General features: G+C 47.9%; 1 long non-coding RNA gene and 1 pseudogene across 1 annotated transcript in view; both read left to right on the top strand.

Annotated features, from left to right (window-relative positions):
• LOC132508141 (uncharacterized) overlaps positions 1 to 20,478 on the top strand; it is a 222,755-nt gene that overhangs the window by 99,159 nt on the left and 103,118 nt on the right. The gene's annotated exons all lie outside the window — the stretch shown is intronic.
• On the top strand, positions 712 to 7,708 carry LOC132508410 (eukaryotic translation initiation factor 3 subunit D-like; annotated as a pseudogene).

The following is a 20,478-nucleotide window of genomic DNA, read 5'->3' on the forward strand; positions in this document are numbered from 1 at the left end:
ATCCACCATCAGAAAGAAGGCTCCGAGCAGATGATTTATTTATGTGATAGATTGTATATATGTTTATCAGTCGCACAATGTGCAAGAAGAAGGAGGAGAGGAACTGACATTTTCAACCACCTGTTTTATTTCATACATTATGTCAGGAAAGTTACAGGCATCATTTTATTCTTGCAGCCAGCCTGTGAATTAGACATTATTCCTGTTTCCAAATGAAGCGAATACTTAGAAACAGTAATCAACTTCCCCTGGGTCACACTAGCAAGTAATGGGGGCAAACTCAGCTTTGTCAGATCCCCTAAACCTCTGCCTCTCAGATCCCAGATTCTTTGAGGTGTCATACAGGTGTTAAATAATAATCCCGCCTCACAAGAGTCCTAAAGAAGTCTTGAGAAAGGAGTCGCTGGCTCTGACAGGTTATGGGTGTGTGTTGCAGGTTGGTCCCGTCTTCTGCCATTCCCATACTCCCTTCTGGGATGTGAATCTCGCGTTGCCTCTGTCAGTGTATATCAAACGTGGGCTTTCTCCTAACTGGGCTGATGCCCCAAGAATGTAAAATTCTTCTTCTCGGAATGACGTAGAAAGTGCAAACTGCACGTTTTGTGGCTGCGTCTTTTTGCCGTCTTTCAAAGGTTCTAGGTCTGTTGCTGTTTGTGACACTGCAGCTCTGCACGGATGCTGGGGAGGTCGTATTTTTTCGTTTTTGCCGCGATGCCTTCAGCAGCTGCCTCTGTTGAAGCCACAATCTGCCTCCTCCTCCGAGCTGACGAAGTGTGAAAAGTTTTTCAATATCCCTGGCCTTTGAGGTAAAAGAATTTCTCTCAGGGCAACCCGTTACTGTCCCAGTACCCAACCGCTGTTCCCCATGACGGCCATTCTGGGTCACTTTCTCCCTGGCACATCCCAAGTGCCACATTTGGGTTTTGAAGTATATATATGGGTTTTCAAAGAACCTCAGGCATAAATATTTCTGCCGGAAAATAGGAATGATTTCATGAGTGTGAAAGTAGTTTATAAATGAAGCGGGTGGTGTCAAGTTGCCATTGCTCTGGAGGACAGGGAGTCAGATCATTTACACTTCCCTGCAATGTTGTTCTATTACAGTGCACTGCTGGGCTACATTACTTTTCTTTGAGCCTTTTAATGTATTTTTGGGAGAGGGCTGGTCAGTGAAATGACGGATGGTGAGTTCTTGCAGAAAGGCGGGCTTGCCCCGGGAAAGAGGTGCTCGCCACTTCTGAATTCAGACTGTAAACGGCAGCGGGCATTTGACTGCTAAGGCTTCTGGTCACATCTGGCAGCGTGATGCATGAGACCCCAAACTGCAATAGAAGGAAAGTAGATTGCAGCTCGCCTGGTCACCTGAGGTTGATAGTGGAGCTTGGCAAGGAGGTGGGGCGCGAGCAGCCAGGGGTCTGGGAATGGTGCCAGGAACGGAAGCAGTGGTCACCTGCTGAAACAAGGAGGAATGGGACCCGTTTGCTTTTCTTCTACAAAAATAGAAATTGACCTGAGAACTGCATTCCAGAGCACCAGAGTCAAATCAGGAGGCATCACAGCAAACACCTCAATTTGCTTGTTTGCCAGTAGGGTTTCACTGAGTATTCACATCTTCAAGAGGTGACTTGGGGATGACGGGGGTAAAGAGAACACCGACAGAAGGGGCTTCAAGTCCCACCATCTGTGGACTGAGCAAGGGACTCGTATCTATTTTCTACATTGTGGCTCCAAGGAAGGTTTTGCTTCATCTGAAAAATGGTTGCTGCTTCTGAAGACAGTTTGAAAACTACCAATTTTGTCCAGAATACCTAGAGCAGCTTTGAGACCCTGCAGACACTTCCTGAACCTACAAAAAGCATTAGATAACTAATGAGGACCGACTGTATAGCACACGGAACTCTACTCAGTGCTCTGTGGTGACCTCAATGGGAAGGAAATCCAAAAAAGAGGGGTTATATGTATACGTATAGCTGATTCACTTTGCTGTACCGTCGAAGCTAACACAACACTGTAAAGCAGCTATACTCCAATAAAGATTAATTAAAACAAACAAACAAAAAAGTTAAGCATGAAAAGATTAAAACTGGGATTCAAAATAAAATAACATTTTTCAGTTAAAAAAAAAAAAAAGACATCCAGTAGAAGGGGTGCTAGAGTGATAGGGTCTGCCTTAGGTCAGTTTCTTCCAAGAAAGACACTTCAAGCCAAGGATCTGAGTGCAAGGGATTTTCGAAGGAGAGCCTACAAGTAAAAGCATTGGTGGAGGGTGGAGGGTGCAAGATAGGGAAGGGGTAGGAGGGAGGCAAGGCTGAAATTTCAGGAGGAGTCCCGGCCTCGGCCTGATCCCACAGGGAGCTCTGGAGCAGAAGAGGAGGCGGCATGACCTCCCGTCTGAGAATGAGGAGGGTCGTCGTGTGGCCGTGGGAAGGCTCCTTGGCCGCTCAGGACAGGTTCCCTCTCCTGCAGAGCAGGGGGACTGGCCGGCATGACCTCTGAGGCCCCTGGGAGCCCTCGCTTCCTTTGACCTTGGGGCAGCAGGGTACCATTCACCTCTTGTTCAGACTCCAGCTTTATAGTCATCACTTACCGTACAGAACTCATCTCAGACTTTGCAGTGTATAAGGTGCAGTTCTGGGCACTGTGGAAATAAGAAAGGTGATGGGGGTAGAACAACCATTTACACTGAGATTTCACATCTGTTTGTTCATTTAATCCTCACAACAGCTTGCAAGGTAGGCAACTCCCCTCATGCTCCCCGTCTGGCTGGCGGCACCAGCTTGGGGCAAAAACACATTGATGTTTCTTAAGTTTTTTGAGTCACTGCTCTAGGATTTAACTACCAGATTTGAAGAATTGGTGTCTTCCTCTCAAGGTCTCCCTGTGCCCTAATTTGCTAAAAGTTCTAAAATTCACAAAGCACATTTCACTTTGTCTTCACCACATCTCTGTTGATGAGGTACCCAAGGAATAGGGCCTTTAATTTTTTTTCTTTCATTGGAATGTGGACATTTTGGGGTCACTGATAACATTTGCTTCCTGCAGTTGGGGAGCATTAATGATCTGTCGGAAAATTACTACTGAAGCCCTTTGGTTTCATATCAGGAAAACCCACCACCTATTGTTCTGCTGAACGGAGCACTTGGCCTTTTTTTTTTTTTCTTTGCGGTACGCACGGGCCTCTCACTGTTGTGGCCTCTCCCGCTGCGGAGCACAGGCTCCGGACGTGCAGGCTCAGCGGCCATGGCTCACGGGCCCAGCCGCTCCGCGGCATGTGGGATCTTCCCGGACCGGGACACGAACCCGTGTCCCCTGCATCGGCAGGCAGACTCTCAACCACTGCACCACCAGGGAAGCACCACTTGGCCTTTTGATGTAAGTTGAGCGTGTCTTTCTCCTGACCCAGCCCTTGGAGAACTACTCCTCCTAAATGTGGATTTGTGCTGGACTCTTGGTGTTCTCAACCTGCTCTATTTAAGTTGAGAAACAAATGCCAACAACAACGACTGCCCTGTCTGTCCTGGGCAATCAGATTCCATCCCGTAGGTGGAAGGAAGAACAGGGCGTGTCCTGAAGAAATGGGTGCTCCCTGCTTTCTCACATTCTGGGTCAGAAAAGAAGCCAGCCTGAGCCAGATGTGGGCAGGGAGCTGGAGGGGACCTTCTTTCTGTGCACCAAGGAATGGCTGTCTGGTCTCTGAAGGAGGGATAGGCAGGGGGGTCTCATCAATGAGGGTTGGATGCCTCCTCCACCAGGAAGGCTGCCAGCTGTGAAATGAAATCCCAAGTTTGAGTTAACAGTTGTGTGAGACCCAGGAACAGCCTCGGGAGAAACATACGCCACTCGTTGCTTTCTTGTTTGCTATTCCTCTAGCATGGAGTAAGGTTTGCCAAACCCCAGGCAATGTTAGAAACCGGCGGGGTAGCGGGTGCGGAGAATTGAACAGAGAAGATTGTGCCCAAGCTTAGAACAAACCAGGATACTTTCTGTAAAAGAAATTGTGGAGTAATGACAACTTGGACCGTGAATGGCTGGAGAAAGAAGAAATACCTGCAACCAGAGCGGGTTAGTAGAACCATTAAGCAATGCTTGGAGAGCCATAGTCATTTCGGAGAGGGGGCAGCCCCAGGAGAAAGACCGGATGCTCTGTCGATTCACAGTCATGGGGGTGGCAGTTTCTCTAACTTGAATATTAGAGGAAATATGTCTTTGATGTCTTTCCCAGGATAGTGAAGTGGAACAAAGCAATAATATTTTTGAGTTAGGAGTAACAGTGACACTTACTACATGCCATATGTTTTGTTTTACATTTATTAGCTCATTTAATCATCATAATAATCCTATGGGGAAACTGAGGCACAGAGAAGTTAAATGACCTGCTGAGATCTGCAAGTGATCAAGGTGGGCATCAGTTGCATATACAGCTATTTTCTCCTTCTGTATAATAGTTGAGGATTCTGAGTCCTATAACCCATTTGATAAATTACCAGAGGCGAGCTGGGATTCAAGGGCTGATTGTGTCTTCAGATCTGTGCTCTTTTCTCTCCTGCATCATGAAAGGAGTGAGCGGAATCAGGTCCTTCTATTCTGTCCTGTGTCCACTTTGTTGTTGGGGACTTTTCTGTCTTGTCTACACGTCCTAGTCCCTATGGCTTCTAAATCCATAGGATTTAAACCACACACATACATACACACGTGTTTCTGCATGCACGCAAACACACACATACAAACATAGATACGCACACATGCACATATGCACTCACATATGTACCCACCCATGCATAGACACATGCACATACACATAGATGCATATATTCAAATACATGTACACACATGCGCCCACACTTATGTGCCCACACATGCATACACACAGACAGATGCACATACACACATACACACGCCCACACATGCGTATACACACAGAAACACACATCTCCTTTCATTGCTGAAATAGCACTACTCAGGCAGTGACAGGGAAGGTAGGCTGATTCACACTGTGGCTGACTTTGTTGGTTTTAGAGGATTTTGAAAAGTTTGAAAGGATATTGTTGGTGGCAAATAGACATTTAAAAAATGTCAGATCACCCTCAGAATGGACGCTCCTCCCGTAATAGACTTACGTTGGCCGCTTAACTGCCACACCACCTCCTACAGACGGGCCCCCGCTCCTTGTCTAGACATTTCAGACGGCTGAGAAGGGCGGCTCTCTCCTACCGAGACAGTGCTCCAGAGACAGCGCTCACGGAGATTACATGGAATTAGGTGATGGGCAGAGGGAGACGCTTCATTACACAGAGATCAGACAATCTACTGAATAAACTGTGGGGCTGGTGTGTACCGGGGAAGGGAGTAGACGTGGATTTGGACCTCTGTTCTGTGCTGGCTGTGCAGCCTTCGCGTCTTTGACCTTGAGTGTCCTTGCCTAAGATGCATGGGGTCAGACTCCTAATTTCTGCGGATGGTGTGAGGGTTGGTGGTGCTCATTGTTGGGTCTAACCCAGTGCAGAGGGCATAGTCGGAGCTCAAAAAATAGCTATAGTTAACCACGATTTCTGCTTTTAAAAATTGAATAAAGTGATCAACATGCTCTTGACAGTATTTGCCAAGTATCTTAGGACTGAAGGATTCCTGTGATCTCCTAAAAGACGCCCTGGTTCTTCCCACGTTTCAATCCAACCAGCCTCCACTGAGTACTTATGACATGAACAGACATAATGTGAGTCCCATCTCCCGGCAACATGGAGCAGTCGATGCCCCCATTATGCACAAGGAACCTCCCATCTCTTGCTCCTGTGCTGCTGTGTGGTGGAACTTGGTCCTCTGGCCTCCCTTGTCTCTACCAGGCGCCAGATGGCTCAGCAGAGCCCTGGCAGGAACATCAGAACTTGGTTGGATTTCCGCTTACCCCCTTGGTGGTGGAGGAGGAACATTGAGGACGTAGGATTAACAGCCAGTTTGAGTTTGGGGTGGAGGTTCTTGACCCTGGCTGCATATGAACATCGCTTGGGGAGTCCTTAAGACCCCCAACACCCCCAAAACAAAATCCCATTCCAGCTTAATCCGAATTTCTGGAAATGGCATCAGAGTGGCAGGGAAGGTAAAGCTCCTGGTGCTTCCCATGCTCCCAGGCTCGAGAACCGTGGGTCTGGAACCTTCAGATTCCACACAGCACCATCAAGGCTACATTCCTCTATCCCACTGTTTCCCGACTTGCGTGATCAGGAGAATCCCCTAAGGTGTTTGTTTGTTAAGGGTCCCCCAGGCCTCTTCCTGTAGATTATAGTTCTTTCCATCTGGGGTGGCCCCTGAAACTTAGAGATTTAAAAAATAATAATAAATGTATTTATTTTTTTATTTTTGGCTGCATTGGGTCTTTGTTGCTGTGCACGGGCTTTCTCTAGTTGTGGCGAGCAGGGGCTACTCTTCGTTTCGGTGCACGGGCTTCTCATTGCGGTGGCTTCTTGTTGCAGAGCACGGGCTCTAGGCACGCGGGCTTCAGTAGTTGTGGCTCGCAGGCTCTAGAATGCAGGCTCAGTAGTTGTGGTGCACGGGCTTAGTTGCTCTGCAGCGTGTGGGATCTCCCCAGACCAGGGCTCGAACCCGTGTCCCCTGCATTGGCAGGCATATTCTTAACCACTGTGCCACCAGGGACGACCCCGTCATCTGGAAGCTGGTAAAGACTCAGGGGAACGTGTTTGCCACTGACGCCATTCTGGCCACACTGACGAGCTGCACCCACTCTGTGTATTCCTGGGACATGGTTGTCCAGAGAGTCGGGTCCAAGCTCTTCTTTGACAAGAGGGACAAAACTGTGACTTTGACCTCCTGACGGTGAGGGAGGCAGCCAACGAGTCCCCTCAAGATGAAGGTAACTCCTTCAACTCGCCCCGCAACCTGGCCATGGAAGCAAACCTACATCAACCACCACTTCTGCCCACAGTACTTGAGGATGGGGAAGGAAAGATACAACTTCCCCACCCCAAACCCGTTTGTGGAGGACGACATGGATAAGAACGGGGTCGCCTCTGTGGCACGCCGTCACCACAGGTGGAAGCTCGGAGTTGACACTGACCTCATTGTCCGCTGTGAGCACGACGGCGTCATGACCAGTGCCAGTGGGGTTGTGTCTTTCATCAACATCAAGACCCTCAACGAGTGGGACTCCAGGCACCCTAATGGCGTTGACTGGCGTCAGAAGCTGGATTCTCAGGGGGCCGTCATTGCCACCAAGCTGAAGAACAACAGCTACAAGTTGGCCTGCTGGACCTGCTGTGCTTTGCTGGTCGGATCCGAGTACCTCAAGCTTGGTTACGTGTCCTGGTACCACGTGAAAGACTCCTCATGCCACGTCATCCTGGGCGCCTAGCAGTTCAAGCCCAGTGAGTTTGCCAGCCAGATCAACCCGAACGTGGAGAAGGCCTGGGTCATCCTGTGCTGCGTCATGGACACCTGCATGAAGCTGGAGGAGGGCAAGTACCTCAGCCTCAGGGACACCAGCAAGCAGGTCGTCCGTGTCTATAGCCTGCCCGACGGCACCTTCAGCTGGGATGAGGACGAGGAGGAGGAGGAGGAGGAAGAGGAAGAAACCTAAACCAGACAGTGAGGTGGAGCTGGGGTCTGGGATTCTGCCGAGCCGGGGAGGGCCTTGGATACCTGGTGGAATGTTTGTCTGATTGCCGCTCTCTGCAGCTTGTCAGTTGGAATAAAGGATAAGTCTATTTCGTCTCTTAAAAAAAAAAAGAGGGCTTCCCTGGTGGCGCAGTGGTTGAGAGTCCGCCTGCCGATGCCGGGGACACAGGTTCGTGCCCCGGTCCGGGAAGATCCCACATGCCGCAGAGCGGCTGGGCCCGTGAGCCATGGCCGCTGAGCCTGCGCGTCCGGAGCCTGTGCTCCGCAACGGGAGAGGCCACAACAGTGAGAGGCCCGCATACTGAAAAAAAAAAAAAAAAAAAAGAGAGAGAGAAAGTTTCAGTCCCTGAGACTTGGAGATTTTAACATTCTGAACTCAGGTAATTCTCACTGTGTCAAACTGGGAAACTCAGCCTTTTGCTGAAGGCTTTGGCTCCATTTTTTTTGTTTTTTTTGTGTGTTTTATTGGCTTTGGCTCCATTTTAACAGCAAATACTCGTGGAGGCCATGGTGAGTGTCGTTACTGACAGTTTACATAGTGGCTTAAGTGATAGGATCACAGATGGTCTTTCTAGAAGGATCACCTAGTCCTGTACTCTGATTGGTATGTGAGGAAACTGAGGCTTAGAGGGAGGTGATTTGTCCCAGGCCACACACCCCGTTGGCTCCGGAGGAAGCAGAGAAGCCAGACTTCTGTCTCCCCTCTGTTCTCCCTCCTCTGGGGCCGGACCCTCTCTGCAAACTCGAAATCACCAGGCAGCCAGAGTGGTCAGCGTTTCCGAGCAGGTGGCCAAAATTGCTTTCCCTTTAGCAACAGATCCTTATGACGAGGTGGTCGGTGCTAAACGAGGTCCCCGGAGGAGCATAAAGCAGGGTTCCCCTCAGGGCCACCCCCGCTGGCCAAGGCTAATCCATTTTAGTGGACAGCTACCCTCTGCTCAGGCACCCAGAAACCTTCATCTTCATTATTAACTCATTCATCACCATAAGCAGCAGCAGCGTTGCGAATCCCCAAGGAGAAAGCCAGCCGGTAATGCAAATGCTGATGCTGGTTTGCGTGTCCTTTAATAAATGCAGTTTTCAGGCAGCCTCATGGCTAATTGTTAGCACAGGAACTTAGGGATTGTCCACCAGGCTGCCACGTGGAATGCTCACAGTTGCTCTACAAGGAAGGAAAGCTCAGGATAATTTGTGCCTTTTGACGAGGAAGAATGAGGCATGGGGTGAGGGGCTGTGGGTGAGAGCGCGAGAAGTGTCTCGACTGGATTGGCAAAGAAGAGTCCAAGTGTTAGCGCTGATGCTTTTAGCTTTGTAACATGGGAAAGTCACTTCCTGTCTCGGGACCTCAGTTTCCTCATTTTGAAAAACTAGTCTATTTGACGCACCTCCTAGTGGTGACTCGTGAGGATGGACCAGTCCGTGAGGTGAAAGCAGTGAGCTTTTGTCTTACGCAGAAAGGCTAGACCAAGACCAGGTCCACCTACGTGCAGATTGGTAACTTGGTGCCCAGTCCAAGTTGATATTTATTGAATATATGCTTCACAGTCATTAAGCAGTAGAGTTGCTTACTACTACTACTACTACTCATTCTTCTTATTGTTAAGCAATATTGGCAAAGGGCTGAGTCTTGTATCCAGGAAAGGTGGAGAAGGAGGCCAGCCTACCAGGTGCTGCACTCAGACTGTCTGGCTCAGGCACTGAAAATTCAGCCCAACCCGACTTGCACTCTCTACAGGGACCTGATTTTATTCTCCTGGGAAGACTATTTAGTGGCCATCTGGGGTTTCAGGATCTCTGGGGAGGGTTCACTCTCCATTGGTCCCCTAAATGCCGTATCAAAATACCTCTCTCAGGGCTTCCCTGGTGGTGCAGTGGTTGAGAATCTGCCTGCCAATGCAGGGGACACGGGTTCGAGCCCTGGTATGGGAGGATCCCACATGCCGCAGAGCAGCTAGGCCCGTGAGCCACAACTACTGAAGCCCACTCGCCTAGAGCCTGTGCTCCGTAACAAGAGAGGCCGTGATAGTGAGAGGCCCGCCACGTGATGAAGGGTGGCCCCCGCTCGCTGCAACTAGAGAAAGCCCTCGCACAGAAATGAAAACCCAACACAGCCAAAAATAAATAAATTAATTAATTAAAAAAAAATACCTCTTTCCCCAGCATGTTGATAACCAGTGTATTAACAGTGATAGTCACTGCCCCTGTAGGTTGTTACCAGGCACTGACTGGCCGGCTCAGCCCTTAATAAGAGCCCAGGCATTCAGTATGTGTAATTCTCTGTCCGCTTCACTTGCATGCTATCAACGGAGGTGATCAGTTAACACGGAGCCCCTCGCCACGGACACCGCATTCTTCTGTTTTACACACTTATACCTACGGTGCTCTCCCTCCCACTTCTCGGGGCGAGATTTGGGATCATCCCTGGAAACCCAACCCAGGCATCTTTTCCCCTGAAAATCTCTCAGTCTCCCCTCCCCAAGAAGCTGCTGCCTGCCCCCCCAAACTCTTGGGTACCCTAAACATACTTCTATTCAGTACTTTCGACGTCGATGACAAGTAGCTCTGACTTACGTTGTACTAATTGACAGGTGTGCTGCTTGTCAACAGAATGTTGCCTCGGCCAGCGCCTGCGCATAGCGTGTGCAAAATGATATGTTTTTGTAGTGGATAAATGTGTGTGTGCGTGTGTGTGTCAGTGTATTTTTTGCTCTCAATCTCTGTACATTTGTTTAATTGTTCTACCACATGGCGATTAGGTAACGTGATTTTTGCCTTTAGGGTAGCCTTTTTTCCCCCTGTTTTGAGGATTTTTCTTTTTTTTTTGCATGTTGAAATCAAAGCTTCATAAGGATAAGAAATTAAACTTTTCATAAACGCAACCAGACTAACGGGTGGGTAGTACAGGGTGGCTGCTATTCCATTAACACAAAGCAGAGCCTTTTGGCTGGGTGGGCTGGGGTCAGGCAGCCATCCGGCTCTTCCACAGCCCCTTTCTCTTTCTCCTTTAGTATCTATTGATAGCCATTCATAAAAGTAAAGTATTCTACTTTTGAACTGGGGAAGAATGAGAAGTTTAGGTTATGGAGAAGTAAGGTAAAGGGGGGAGGAGAAGACAGAGAAGCCTCCCTGCCGTTGTTCATTGCTCTTCCCACAACAAATACTGTTACTCTTGCCTACGCCTGTTCTAAATTATATACAGCGTTACGATAGCAGTTTTATTCTTCACTTCTGTATCATCAGTGTCTGTAATGTGGCATGTATTTAACAAATATTAATGAAATACAAAAGGATTTCCTTTTCCCCCAGTGCTTATTTTTGCCTCGCTTAATGCCAACGTTATGTATTATGGGGGTGGGGCACAGTCGGTAGAGCACCCCCTAAGAGCTCTCTAGATCTCTCCATTCAACATGGAGTTGAATGTCGCTTACAGAACAGTCATTGGTTTATGGCTAATTCATGATATTTATCTAATCACAGAGTGAGCCTATCGGCAGGAGGGGCGGTCAGCGTTGCAGACAAGTGTCAAGGAGCCCCCGCCTCTACTTACGCTGATTCCACCGCTCTGTCACAGTGACCTCGGCAGGCATTGACTTTGGTCACCCAGGATCCTTGATTCCAGTGGAGTGGGTGGGGCTTGACTCCCTAGCTCTGGGGCCCAAGCACAGCTGGGCAGTACTTTTCCCTGGTCACTTTGTCAGACTCAAGGATGAGCACATGATACAGTCAGAGGCAACAAAATTTTGCATAGATTTCTGGAAAAGGAAATCACTGTTTATCTGCAGGACTTCATTTGAGAGCTTGCCAGGTCTGAAGCTGCCGTCGCCTTCCTGTGTCTAAAGGGGAGCCCTTGTCAGAGGAAGGAACCGACCGACGTGGAGGGTGGCAGGGCTGAGAGGTGAAGAGAAGGTGACCCGGTCCTGTCCCTGGATCACGCCATTCCTGAAACTAATCTTTTGGAGAGTCAGTTACATGACACACTCACTTAAGTCATTTTGGCTCAGGATTTCTGCCATTTGCAACTGAAAGAGTCTTGGGTCATAAATCTTATTATTATAGCGGCTTGCCCTGTATCTCAAGAATGTCCTGGGTAAGAAACATAAGGATTCTGTTTGCTAAAATGCATTCTTTACTGTGACTTAATACGTTGTTATTCTCCTGCAAAAAAAAGGTACATAAACACATACGCACACACATACATGCACACGTGTGTGTATGTGTGCATGTGTAGTTGGTCTCCGATGCCAGATGCACTCGAATCATTATTTTAAACTTCAATTTGCCGTACTAAGCATCGTCTATATTGGTACGAAAGTTTTTTGGACATTATTTGTGAAGCCTGAGTTCTAGTTCATAAGGTCTTGTGCTTTGGCTTAAAGATGTGCATTTTCAAACTCCTCTACGCTCAAGGAATCCAGTTCATGTTTTCTTCCTTCTGAATGGTCAGCGAATAGCCATGTTGGCAGAAATATCTTCCATAAATTCAGTCTGCTTGATACTATAACATCTGTATGAAAGATGCAAAATCACCTGAGCTTTCAAATGATGGTCTTTATGATGCCAAGGACCCAGCGGTGCTATTGCACATCTGAAGCAGGATGACTGGATTTCCTCCCTTTCAACCTGACTGTTTGACACTTTAAAAATCGTCCCCAAATCCCAGAAGTGAGATGGGCAGGCTCCCCCACTTCTCTTCTTGCTCCAAGAGATGTTGTGGGTGGGCTTTTTCCATTATTTAAATTCCTTCATGGAGTCCAACTGAGCCCAGAAACTGTCAAGCTAAAATATTGTAAGCAGAACTGGTCTCACCCTTCTTTCCTCTTGTTTAATGAAAAGCTTCAGAAGTTGAAGATTTGTAACTATTTCCCAAGCTAGAAAATTCAAATATGTTCTTCGGCGTTGGATTTTCATCGTTGGTGTTGCTATTGAGCTCACGCCAAAACACTTTTAACTGATTAAGGTTGTATTGCTGGCACTTATAACATTTTCCAAAACATGTATTTGACAACTCTTGTGGCCAGGCACTGTGCTAGGTTCCTCAAAGATGAATAAGTAAAGGTCCTTGCTCTCAAAGAGCTCACCAGACTGGGGCTATTCAAAAATTAGTTCCATAGGATGTAGGATGAACTAAGTGCTTAAAAGAGGCACACGCCAGGGGTGTGGGAGCTCGGGGGAAGAGGCACAAATTCCACCTGGTAAAATCAAGAGGGGCTTCTCAAAGTTAAGTCCAAAAGGATTTCAGAGAATCGGAAAAGTAAGGAAAGTTGAAAATCTAGGGGATGCCATAAGCAAGGCTTCAGGACGTAAAAACAGATTGTGGGTAGAAGGATGAGAGGACAGTACACCCAGATGATCCTAAAGGACATATCAAATAAGAACAGCTTAGAGCAAACATTTCCCCAGTCCGGGTATATGTGAGTTTTGGGAGGTGTGGATGCAGGAGAAGGAGGAAGCATCTCTGGACCTTCCCTAAGGCTCCATCCTCCCCTCCCCACCAACCTATGACACTTGTGCACTTGCCCATAGACACTTGTGTGGTCCCCTGGATATTCCCTGTTCTTTCATGCCTTCAGGTTCTGTCCATTCCTCTGTGCCTGCAATGTCTTCTTCTTCTACTCCTTCCACCTGGTTGACGCACTCTTATCACCCTTACCAGGTCAAGATTGAGTTCTCGGAAACTTATTTTTCTACAAGCAATTGTATACCCCTCTTGCTCTGTGTTTTCATGAATCTATTTATATTAGGATCCTTCCGGATGTAAGTGACAGAAACCTGACTCAAATTTGTATAGTCAGAAGGAGGAAAATGTTGGCTTATGTAACTAGGATAAGGAGATGATGGAGATGATTTTATGGTTTAAATGTTACAATTAGGGCGTTAATGTTCTTCCTCTCTCTCTCCCTTTTAGCTCTGCTTACCCCAGCTTCAGTCTCACCAGACCTTTGAGGTGGAGGCAAGTTGGCCCTTGGCAGTGCTGGGTCTTCATTGTCTTTACAAGTCACAACCCTGAAGCAGAGACACCCTCTCTCTTTCAGTGTATATACACTGAATCTCATGGGGACTCGGTTGTCCCTGGTAGGTTTATACATCCAAACTTCAGTAACCTTGGCAGTCAGGGAACAGGTTTGCTTGCTTATTTTCACCCAGACCACACAGGATGGGTTTCCCACAGGAAAGAAAGCTTCTGTTCTCCAGAGAAAGGGGAAAGGCAACCTAGATGACCAAAAACAAACCAGCAAGCCAAACATTCACATTACCACCCTCCCCTCAACGCTTATCACGTGAACGCAATGGTTGGTTACTGGTCTCTCCTCCACTGGACGATAACCCTTGACGGCAGGACGGGGGCCTCTCCATCCTTGTAGTAGGGCGTTAGGTGCATTTGAGGAGGGATTTAGTAAACCAGGGTTGAATGAGTGAGCTAGGCAATGAATGAGAATGAATGAATAAACACGCACATGAAATAGATGGGTCAGTTAATATCATTTCCATATTATAGTTTTATTCCAGCATTTCTAGCCTGGACAACTTTAATAGCCTTTTAATTCATCTTCATATCACCTGTCTTGGCTCCTGTAATCCATTCTTTACACAGCAACCAAACGGATATTTTAAAAGATGCAAATATGATCATTTTATTCCCCTGCTGAAAGCCCTTCCTTTCCTTTGGGATATTGGGCAAGGATTTTTGCAGGGCTTCTAAGGACCTTTATGATCTGGTTTTTGTCTGCTTCTCTAGTTCCGTGTCTTGCTATCCTAACACTTCTAACACCAGTTGCCACCTCCCCACTGTATTCTGAACCCTAAATGCATGTGCACTTTATATTCTAGTCACTTTGAATTACTTCTGCTTCTTCAAAAGCATATGTTCTCCTTTGCTCTCAAGTCTTCATTCCATCCCTCAGGGTGCGCTTTCTTTCCCTGTCCTTTTCACCCAGCTAACTTCAACTCATGCCTTGGACCCCAGATTATACATCCCCTCATAAATGAGGATTTCTTGGACTTTTAACTACTATCCCTCCTATGTGCTCCTGCAGGACGCCCTCCTCTCATAGAGATACCTATAGCCCTCCATTGTAACTGTTTATTTCCTTGTCTGTATCACTGCTAGCTATACTGTATATTCTGAGGACATGGGATCCATCTGTTTTATTCACTGTTAATCTCCACTGTCTAGATAGGACCTAACACTGATGAATGAATGAATGGACAAATGAACGAATGCATCTATTGAGTCCCAACCGTATACTAGGCATTTGGTATGACCCGAAGCTAGGGGTGATCATGGCACAGCCCCTGCCCCGAAGGAGGTCCCTGTCTTTATGCAAAACAGCTGCAGTTCACAGAGGTTATAAGTGGCACAGCCTGGCATTGAGCCAGTCTTGACTCCAGATTCAGGCTCTTCAGATGTCCTTCTGTTGATACTCAGCCTGGATTCATTCAGAAAGCACAGCTTGTGCTTGGGGACGGTTGGTCTGGTTTGGATGGTGAGTGGGGCTGAGAATCTCAGGATGGAGTCAAACCCCTATGAAATGGTACTGAGGCCAAGAGCCATGCTCCAAACCATTGTTTTCCCTTCATCTGGAGTGAGGATCTGTTGATATGTTTGGCTTTCGGAAGCACACCGAGATGAACACTTTATTCCTATTTGTACGGTAAAACATGGGCCTCAAAAAAAATTTAGTGAATAATGAAAACAGCTATTAAAGTTGAGCTGTCGGTTTGCTGGTGGTGTTTTACGGTCAGACTTAGGTTCCTGGAGCCAATGCTGTGGTCACTGCTGGGAGGACTTGGGGGACCCAAGTTCTACTCTTGGCCTGACTGGCAGGATTTGTGAAGTGATTTTTAGGAAAGGAGGTCCCACCCTAGTCCCTGGAGAATCAGTCTTCATTGATCTAAAGCTGCTGTGGAAATCTCATATTCTCTGCTAGTGTTTGGTCTATTGTATAACCCAGGTCTGTCCAATGAGACATATGAGGAAGTCTGCTAAGGGCTTAATTTCCAAATAAAAAGACAGACCCTTAAGAGAGAAAGCATATAGCATCGCCTTACTTTTTCCTGAGAGAAATATTGAAAGGATGTGATATCTGGAGTTGTGGAAGTCTTCTTGAGACCCTAAGGCAATAAACAAAGAAAAAGAAAGGTCAAGGCCTTAAGGATAGTTGGCCAGGAAGATAAGAAAGAGTCTGAGTCTTTGCTAACCCAGTTAAGCCCCAGAACAAAAGCTTTGGTCTTCTGGTTCCATGAGATAATTTAATGTCTTTGCTCAGAGCCAAGAGCCATTCTGTGTTGGGTTTCCTGTTCCCTGCAGACAAAAGCATTCCTAGGGGATACATATGGAATCAACTAGGTCACAGCTGTTATGTTATGCTTAAATAAACAAAAATGGTCTGCTGATTGGAGCAAATCAATGATCACTCCAGGCTTGTCTGGATTTGCTCGTCTGGTAAATGGGAAAAATACAATTGATCTTGAGAAATGCCAATGAGAGATGAACAATGGTGTTAACTTTTCAGATGCTGGGGTGGTACTTTAAACCTCTGGGGTGGTTCTTTGATCTACCGCTGCTCAGTCTGTTTCACGTGGACCCTACTTGAAGTTGGTATTTCTGGACGACATGCCATGCAGGGAAAAGAGCAAGGCCAATGGCGTGACACATGGGAGTTAGACCTGCTTAATGAGTTGTGTGGCCTTAACATAGTTATTTCAGTGTGTTCCACATAAAGTGGCTACTTAGTTTATCGCATTTCCAGGGGTAATGTGTTATTCTCTGAGGTTAACTTTCTTGCCCGTGAGGAATGTTGCACAGGTAGTGATGCTGTGCTCACGTAGCCTCATCTTCAGGAGCTGATTTTATCCTCCGATCCCCTTAACCTCTCACATCCGGTCAGTTGCAGAGCAAGGCCTTCTTTTTTTTTTTTTTTTTTTAGCGGTACGCGGGCCTCTCACTGTTGTGGCCTCTCCCGTTGCGGAGCACAGGCTCCGGAGGCGCAGGCTCAGCGGCCATGGCTCACGGGTCCAGCCGCTCTGCGGCAGCATGTGGGATCTTCCCGGACCGGGGCACGAACCCGTGGCCCCTGCATCAGCAGGCAGACTCTCAACCACTGCGCCACCAGGGAAGCCCAAGGCCTTAGGGGTAATGTGGATCGTGCCCTATTTCTGTAGATGGGAAAATGGAAACCCAGAAGGGGAAGTGACTTGTTCAGTGTTAAGCAGAGCCATGTTTTGTGTATTAATTTTCCCATGTAAAACAGAAAGAAACATTTAAGGCAAAATGCCAGCGAGTGCTGATTTCTTTATCATTACGCAGCTCTCCCTTGACTCGCCTGCAGCTTCAGTGAACAGCTGTTATTCGTGGGCACCGTAGTAGACTCTGGAGATACAGAAGTATAGATGGTGGGAGTCCTTCAGAGGCGCCTTCGCTGCTCTGCCCCTTTGTGGATTCTGAATTTGTATCGTTTCCTTGGAATGCAAGGAAATATATTCAAGCAGTATCAAACCCCTGCCTCTCCCCTCAGCCGTCAGTGGATGTAGTGTCACGTGAGAAACAGGTGGACGAGGCTCTCGGAGAAAAAATCACCGCTGGTGACTGTTTCCTGTAGGGAATTTCAGCACACAGAGTTGGATTGGGTCCAAAGGAATACCTGCGCATTGCATGTGGTCTAACCCAGATCCTCAAGGAAAGAGACCATCTCTCCCTTCGGCCACAGACACCTGTTGAGGGCTGCTTGCCGCCCCCGGGGCCACTTCCTGCTAGGCATTGCAGGGAACGAGTGAGGGTCCTTCTTCTGGCCCCTTATGCTACAGCAGATCCCAGTGTAGGAACAGAGAAAAAATACATCCTAAAGGAACAAAAGACATCCCAGAGGGAAGCCTGTACCACCCACAGGTAAGAGCCTTCACCAAACTTCTGTTCCTCACTCCAGAGTCTCTCCTCCGGTCCCACCCTCCACATCCAGCCAGCCACACCCACTCCCCAGGTAGCCAGAGAGCATCCTTGACTTTGATCCATATCCAAGCTCCTTCTCTGGCAGACGTTGGGTAAGGGGTGTTGGAACTTCCTTGGAGACCAGTGTCACTAACCATGTCAAGGAGACCACCTCTGGTCACAGAGTAACTTCGACAATCCTGCTAAATAATTTTAGGTTTTTCTGTGGTTGCAGTTTTAACAGAGGATCCCTGTGGACAGTTCATTTAGTTGCATTTGCCTATAGAATTTATTCAGTTGCTTTGTTCAGTCAATAATAATTTATTAAATAAGACTGTGTGCCAGGCATATCCGAAAAGGGCAGCTTGTTCTTCTTTTACCCATCTTGGGGCATCAGTGCTCTCATGGAGGCTGGCTTCTAGTGGCAGAGATACACAGCAAGTAAGAAAATTACCACCTTTCATCAGGTCAAAGACATTATTGAATACTGATTGTAATTTGCATTGCCATTTTATGGGCCAGGAAGAAAGGAGTGATACCCCAGAAGTTAAGATGAGCTGTAGTTGACACTTGTGATCCCAGCTGTCACCTGGTTTCTGTGCAGCTGTGGCGGGTCACACCTGTACTGGTCAGAGGCCTCCCTTCTAAGAGCACCATGGTGATTTTAGGATGCCACAAAACGCTGCTTAGCCGAGACCACAGACACACCCCTGAATTGGGGGAAGTTAACGACATGGGGGCATGGGTGTGGGCATGTAGCACCTCAAGCCCAGTCCTGTTCCTTAGGGGAACCTATGCCAAGGCTCACCATCAACTGTATAATACATCCTGGTCTCAGAGATGTTAAAACCAAAAAAAAAAAAAAAAAATCATCTTAGAAATGCCAAAGCATGGTAAGTGTTAGTACTTGGTGCTGAGGGGTAAAATTAGCAGGGTGTTCAGAAAAAGCCTCAGTGATACACCGCTTTCGAGAAAAGACTGGAAGGCAGCAAGACTTACGGATATCTGTGGGAGGAGCATTCCAGGGAGGGGGGCAGGCCATGCAAAGGCTCTGAGGAAAGGGCGTGCCTGGCCTATTCCAGGAGTGGGGAGGAGACCTGTACATCTGGAATGTGGCAAAAGAAAGCACAGAAAAATAGAAGACGCAGTCAGACAGGAAACTGGAGGTCAGGTTTTGTAGAACTTTTGACCGTTTTGAGGATTTTGGTCCTACTTCACCGTCTTCCGACGGTTGTCAGATGGTTCTCAGCAGAAGAGCGATCTGAACTTTCTTCCATTCTAACAGGCTGGCTCTGACTGCTGTGTTGAGAGTAGGCTGAAGAGGAAAAGAGTGGAAGCAGAGAGACCAGTTAGGAGGCTGCCGCTGAGCCAGATGGGTGATGACGAGGACTTGGGCCAGAGCAGTAGCAGGGAAAGTCCTGAGAGGTGGTCAGAACACGGACATGTGTTCAGGGTAGACCTGAGTGTTTTCTCGGAGATAGCGTGTGGGAAATGAAAGAAAGGGGGGAGTCAAGGACGACGCCCCGATCACTATTTCTCTTGTATATCTGTGTCCCCGTTAAATCGGGTCACATGACCCTCTGCACACGCATACACACACGTACACACCTTAATGGGCTTCCAGAACATTCTGTAAGTCTCTGAATCACAGACTAGAGAGCCTCCCTGTGTCTCAGTTTCCTTATCTGTCAAACAGAGATGATATTAATCACGCAGACATCACGGACTTTTGGGGAAGGTTGGAACAAATAATAGATGCGAAATCGGTCAAATGTGCTAGATAGTTTTCGAGGCTGCTTCAATAAATGTTAGCTATTATTTCTATTATTTTGTTTCCTAATTTCTATGTACGAAATTGTCTACTGTTGCCCGCTTCTAGATGCCAAGTGCGGCGGAGGTGGCCTCCCAGCCGTCCGCTCCTGCTAGCTGCCCACTCACTTCTTGGCAACCACGCTGGGCAAGAGGAGGAAGAATCGGATTGGTCCCGAACCCAAGACAAACACTGGGCGGCCGTGGGCCAGGGGGCAGGTCTCCTTTGCCGCAGGGGCAGGAGCCCATGTGTTCCTCTTTCTTGTTCTTCCTCCCTCTTGTGCCCACGTGGAAAGTAAGCAGGGCTGGGCAGGGCCTGTTTCTCTGGGCCAAGGTATGGGAAAGATGCTCTCTCTTCCTGGTCCCTTGTAAATGAGGGAGAGAGAGAGGCCTCGGGCCCCTCCTGTTACCCAGCCATCTCTCTTTGCCTGTCGGCCTCAAATACCACAGTTCGGAGAAGTCGTCTGAAGGACCCCATCTGGGTACCTAGCAGAATTAACAGGGCGCCACGCTGAGCTCCCCAAACAGCTCCCCCTCCTGCACACCTCAGGGCCCCTGCCTCCATTCTCCTCCCTAGTGTCTTCCTAACAAACTCTACTCACTCTTCAGAGTCCATCCAGAAAACTTGAAATCAGCAGAAGCACTTCCTCTTTGACACACAGAAGGGGTGAGCAGGCCCTCGTTTTCAAGCACATTCGGTGTTGCACACTTGGCCGTGTTCTCCAGTCCCCACTCACTCTCTTACTTGGGCCTTTGTTTCACTCCTTTAAGTGACTGGGGTTTTTACTCTGGAAGAGAAAAGGCAGAGGCTCCATCTGAGCTTCTGATGAGTTCAGCCACGCTTTGCTTCCTAAATGGGAAGACCACAAAGATAGGAAATGCTTAGCTGATTGGTAGGCAACGGGACAAATGGCAAAGAAGGGAACCTGGAAGCAAAGTGACCCTGCCTGGGGAGATGGGGTATCGCCCGCAGGGATGGGGCAGCATCGGACAACACCTGCTCCTTGGTGGCCGGAAGTCTAGTGAGACATACTGAGTGGTTTACAGCTGAAAGATGCTGGCTCTGCATGGCTGGTAGTCATGTCGGGAAACCCAGTAAAGGCTGAGTGAGTTAGTGA

The sequence above is a fragment of the Lagenorhynchus albirostris genome, chromosome 17 (genome assembly GCF_949774975.1).
Source record: "Lagenorhynchus albirostris chromosome 17, mLagAlb1.1, whole genome shotgun sequence".
In the NCBI taxonomy this organism is placed as follows: domain Eukaryota; kingdom Metazoa; phylum Chordata; class Mammalia; order Artiodactyla; family Delphinidae; genus Lagenorhynchus; species Lagenorhynchus albirostris.